The sequence below is a fragment of the Scyliorhinus torazame genome, chromosome 20, assembly GCF_047496885.1.
Source record: "Scyliorhinus torazame isolate Kashiwa2021f chromosome 20, sScyTor2.1, whole genome shotgun sequence".
NCBI lineage: Eukaryota > Metazoa > Chordata > Chondrichthyes > Carcharhiniformes > Scyliorhinidae > Scyliorhinus > Scyliorhinus torazame.
In genome coordinates this window covers 119,305,459-119,311,458 of record NC_092726.1, presented here as the reverse complement: position 1 = coordinate 119,311,458, position 6,000 = coordinate 119,305,459, and the positions used below count along the sequence as shown (strand labels likewise).

At 43.7% G+C, this 6,000-nt stretch overlaps 1 protein-coding gene across 1 annotated transcript in view; it reads left to right on the top strand.

Moving 5' to 3' along the window:
• Nucleotides 1–6,000, top strand: part of LOC140396784 (uncharacterized) — a 74,914-nt gene that overhangs the window by 46,792 nt on the left and 22,122 nt on the right. The window lies entirely within an intron of this gene.

Sequence of the window (6,000 nt, the reverse complement as noted above, 5' to 3'; positions counted from 1 at the left end):
TGTTGCTTTACCTGCAGAAAAGCGTTTTTTGCGGCTGACCCCAAACCCAGACGTGCTTTTTTTTTCAGCAGAAGGCGTAATGAGGGCAACGCGGCAGCCCGATTAGGGAGAAACTTCCAGCAGTAATTTTTGAGGCTGCGAAAACCCGAGTGACCTTTCGGGGCGGGGTGTTGTTGGACTGTTCAGCTTCTCCGCGACGGGGTACAAACGTCCACGGTCCAACCGATAACTAAGGCAGAACATTGCCTTTGCCTGAAAGATGCACTTTGTGTGACGTACGCGAAATTCAACATCTGTGAGGCGCTTAAACCATTCAAATTATCTCAATGTTCTCGCTCCGAAACCTCTATCATCAAGACGTCATCGAATAAAGAAGCGATACATGGCAACCCTCGCAAGACGATCTCCAGTGTCTCAAGCCAGATCAGTTGGTAGGATTTCGCTAGCCCAGGCCAGCTTGTGTGTGTGTGTGTGGGGGGGGGGGGGGGGGGCGGGGGGGTGAATGTAATGCGACATGAATTCAATGTCCCGGTTGAGGCCGGACTCATGTGTCCTGGCTTGAAACAATTCAGACCTCTTTAATCAATGGTTATTCCTCTCTCCAGTGGCTCTGTTTGGACCTGTAATGACTTAATTGTCTGCAAAGACTCGCATTAAAAGTGTGGTCTTGCATCTTTGACTTTTATATATATATATATATATATATATATATGTATGTTTATGGAGCCTACCTCTTCATTCACCCGAGGAAGTAGCAGTACTCCGAAAGCTAGTGATTCGAAACAAACCTGTTGGAATTTAACCTGGTGTCGTGGAACTTCTTACTTGGGAAATGTGGAAGGGCAGGTGACGGAGGTTTTAGTGAGTGATCACTTTGGGACCAGTGACCATAATTCCATTAGTTTTAAAATATCTATGGAGAATGATAGCTCTTGGCCAAAAATTAAAATTTTAAATTGGGTCAAGAACAATTTCGAGGGTATTAGGCGGGAACTTTCAAAAGTTGACTGGGGGTGCCTATTGCAGGCAAGGGGACAGCTGCTACGTGGGAATCTTTCAAAAAGGTGTTGAGTAGGGTTCACGGTGAGCACATTCCTTTTAGAGTGATGGGTAAGGCTCATCGAAGGAGGGATCCCCAGATGACTCGGGATACTGAAGCATTGGTCAAAAGGAACAAGGAGTCAAATGACATGTATAGGCAGGTAGGATCAAATGGATCCCATGACGTGTATAGGGTTTGTCGGAGTAGATTTAAGAGAGAAGTCCGGAAGGCAAAAATGGGCCATGAGATTCTCTTGGCAGGCAAGGCAAAGGAAAATACAAAGAGCTTTTACAGATACATAAAAGGTAAAACGGTGACTGGGGAGAGTGTATGGCCTCTTTGGGAAAACAAGGTTATCTATGTGCAGATCCACAATGGATGGGAGAGAGGTCCTAAACTAATATTTCTCGTCTGTATTTACTGTTGAGAAAGGCACGAATGTTGGTGAAATTGGGGAATTAAACAGTGATGTCTTGAGGAGTGCACATATTACAGAAGAGGAGATGCTGGAGGCATTAAAACACGTCAAGATAGACAAATCCCCGGGACCTAATGAAATGTATCGCAAAAGGTTGTGGGAGGCTAGCGAGGAAATTGCCAGCCCCCTGGCTGAGATACTTAAATCATCGACAGCGCCAGGAGAGGTGCTGAATACTGGAGGGTAGCAAATGCTGTGCCCTTGTTTGTGAAGGGCAGTAGGTATAAGCCTGGGAACTAGAGACCATTTAGCCTTATTTCTGCAGTGGGTAAATTTTAGAAGGTATTCTGAGGGACAGGATCTACAGGCATTTAGACAGGCAAGAGATGATTTAGAAAGTCAGTGTGGCTTTGTAAGGGGAAAATCATGTCCCACCAATCTGATTGAGTTTCTGAAGGGGTAAACAAGGTAGATTAGAGCAGTGTTGTTGACGTTGTCTATATGGACTTTAGCAAGGCCTTTGACAAGGTAGGTTGTTTCAAAAGGTTAAATCTCACGAAATCCAGTGGTGGTAGCCAATTAGATTCAAAATTGGCTTGGCGACCGAAGCAAAAGGGTGGTGGTGGAGGGTTGTTTTTCTAACTGGAGGCCTGACCAGGAGTGTGCCTCAGAGATAAGTGCTGGGCCCACTGTTATTTGTTGTGTATATTAATTATTTGGATGAGAATGTAGGAGGCATGGTTAGTAAGTTTGCAGATTGCACCAAGATTAGTGACATATTGGACAGTGAAAAAGATTATATAAGATTGCAACAGGATCTTGACCAATTGAGCCAGTGGGCGGATGAATGGCAGATGGAGTTTAAATTGGATTAATGTGAGGGGATGCATTTTGGTAGATCAAATAAAGGCAGGACCTACTCAGTTAATGGTAGGGACGTGGCGATTGTTACAGAACAAAGAGGTTTAGGGGTACAGGTTCATAACTCCATGAAGGTGGAGTCGCAAGTAGACAGGTTGTTGAAGAATGCATTCAGCATGCTAGGTTTTATTGGTCAGAATGGTGAATACAGGAGTTGGGATGGCATGTTAAAGTTGTATAAGACAATAGTCAGACCACACATGGAATGATATGTTCAGTTCTGGTCACCCTATTGTGGGGAGGATATTACAGGGTGCAGACGAGATATAAGAGAATGCTGCCAGAACTTAATCGTCTGAGTTATAAGGAGAGGCTGGATAGGCTGGGACTTGTTTCCCTGGAGCGTAGGAGGTTTAGGGGTGATCTTATAGAGGTGCATACAATAATGAGGGGCATAGATAAGATAATAGTCAACATCTTTTCCCAAAGTTACAGAAGTCTAGAACTAGAGGGTATTGGTTTAAGGTGAGAGTGGAGAGATACAATTGAGGCCAGAGCGGGTTATTTCTTCACACAGAGAGTGATGTACATCTGGAATGAGCAGGAAGAGGCGGGGACAATGTTTAACAGTCAGACAGTTACATGTGCAGGGTGGGTATGGAGCGATATGGGCAAAATGCGGCAAGAGGGGCTAGCTTAGAGATAGACACTGGGGCGCATGCACAAGCTGGTTCAGATGGCCTGTTTCCATGCTGAAAATAACTATGATTCTATGAATCTAATTAGTTCTGCCAAACGTGCTGACTGAATGATCCGTCTCGGCTCCATTCTGAGGTCCACAATTCACAGTTGACAGCATTCAGCTTTCACTGCCTTCGGCGGAATATTAATAACCTGATGTCGCATTTACTCTGGGGTCTGTTAATGTATGACAGTTGTGCACTGTGCTCACAGGCAGGCAGTCATCTTCTGGATAATGCTGAGCGGCAGCTCCTTCCTTACAACTTGCTAAACGGTGCCCGACTCGATGGCGACTGAAGAGAATGCAATTCCGTGTCAGAGGTAAATATTCAACAACTGCGGCACGTCCAAAATTTAGAAATATCTAACCATATTGATTTATATCTAATGCAACTGAGGATGGTACCGTAACTGATGTAACTGTGATCTTGCCACAGCACAAACGAAATCATCACTGAATTAGTACCGGTCAGACAAGCTGACTCAATCTATTAACGAGGCAGCCGCTGATCCCGTGCAGAGTCCCTCTCTCAATAGTGAGCTTTGGAAATTGGAGATCTGGTAACCAGTGATCAATGTTAATCAAGTTTGCGAAATTAAGTGCATGGAAAATATCGATGAGTTCATTTGATTAAATGCAGTAAGTTTAAACAAACCTGTTTAAATGCAGTAAGTTTCAGCAAATAAAACGATAGGGTACAAAATAAAGTTACATACATGCTGTACATCAAGTGTGTTGTGCCGATCAGTGCGTATCTCTGTACTGAATTTCAGAAATGTATGTATTTTCTATTCGCTCAATAATGTCGGTGTCGCTGGCTGGGATACCATTTATTTCTGAGGGCATTTAAGAGTCATGGGCCGGCATTTTGTCTTGTGGATCAAGTCCCTTGTAGGCCATTAAGGTTTACTTCCGAAAAAGGCATTGTGAACTCGATGGGTTTTCACAGCATGCGAAATGTCATGGTCACCATTAGACTTTGAATTCCAGATTTTGATTGGATTTTCAATTCACCATCTGCCACTGCAGGATGCGAACACCTGGCCCCAGAGCATGGCTCTGAGTTTCTGGATTACGAGTCCAGCGAGAATACCACTTGGACAATGTCTATCCTTATTTCTCCGATATACAGGGAGTGAGATGGCGGGTCATATTCCTGGTCTGATTAATATTTGCAACTTAATGAATTCGGTAAGCTTGGCTAAAACGTGAGAGCAGATCAGTTCTGACCAACAAGCAATACATAATAAACTGAAAAAAGCTTAAACATGGATATGTTTAACCATCTTGGAACATGTGTGATGCAGAGTGAAGGAGAGCATCAGAGATAGCATGAGAAGAAAATTCAGATATGGGAGTGAGGAATTTCAAATAATCAGAGACTGTACCGAATGGAATGAACACACAGTGGCAAAGACAGCTGAGTATGTTGAGAGCAGATGAGAGCGAGAGCGAGAGAAAGAGAGAGAGAGAGCGTACGTGCGCGCGAGAGAGACAGAGAGAGAGAGATCACCAAGCAGGAGTCAGTCCGTGCCTTTTCCATGTGATTATTAACCAAAGAGCGCTGGCCGATTTCACCTTCTATGCTCCAAGCATCTCAATTAGACTCGCAGTTACTGAGCAGGAAATGTGGGGAGAATTGCTCTTGTTATTTGGAAACCTTGTGCTGATACAGTCCCCCCCCCCCCCACCCCACCCCTCCACCCGCCCCGCTTCCACCGCTGGGAAAGGACTGCACGCGAGAGCTGGATTGACAGGTCTGTTCTGCCCTCATTTATTCAGCAAAAGAAATAATTGGAGAGGCAGAACGAGACCTTCAAGCTTCCAAGCCTTTCGACATTTCGAGCCTGCGCTGTCCTTTAATAGGAACAAGTGTACCTTTCCATTAATACACAATCATCGTTGGCAGTGCCTGAAAGAAAAATTAAACATCAATATAAATAACTAATGTATTTGCATTCAGAAAAAAAGAACATTAAAAATCTACCAGGTCTCAGGTATTATTGTCGGAGTATCTATATATGGTGTGCCATCCTTCCCACCTACAGGCTACCGCACAGTGATATTATCCATTATTGTTATCTTTTCCTGAGATCCCCTGTGCTCGCTCCATTTCCTATCGCTACAATGTCCTCGAACCTGATTATCTTCTGAGATATTAGCAACCCTCCAATACATCTACGTAGTGCATTCGAAGACTTGAATACACCGGCCTTTGGCCACACTGAGAGAATTGTGCATTGTCCCAGCCACTATATATGTATCGGTGTTCAGATTTGAGTGTTCTGTTCTGTACTGTACCAGCTTCTATGAATCATTCTGAGGTCACACTTTCTGGCTCGAGCCAGAATAAACCTTTCTGAGATCACACTTTATTTTGCTTCGTTCTAGCCTGTATAAACCTTTCTGAGATCACGCTCCATTGTGCATTCTTCTTGCCTGGATAAACCTTTCTAAGATCCACTCCGTTATGCGTTGTTTTAGCCTGTATAAACATTTCTGAGATCACACTTCATTGTGCTTTGTTCCATCCTGTAAAAACCTTTCTGAGATCACTCCATTGTGCATTGATTCAACCTGTATAAAGCTTTCTGAACTCAGACTTCATTGTGCATTAGTCTAGCCTGTATAAACGTTTCTGAGATCACACTTCATTGTCCACTGTTCTAGCCTGTATAAACCTTTCTGAGTTCACACTTCATTGTCCATTGTCACTGCGTGAATAAACCTTTCTGAGATCAGACGTTATTGTCTATTGTACCAGCATGTATAAACCTTTCTGAGATCTAACTTCATTGTGCATTGTTCTAACGTGTGTAACCCTTTCTGAGATCACACTTGAAGATGCTTTGTGCTAGCCTGTATAAACCTTTCTGAAATCACACTACATTGAGCATTGTTCTGGCCTGTATAACACTTACTGAGACCACACTTCAT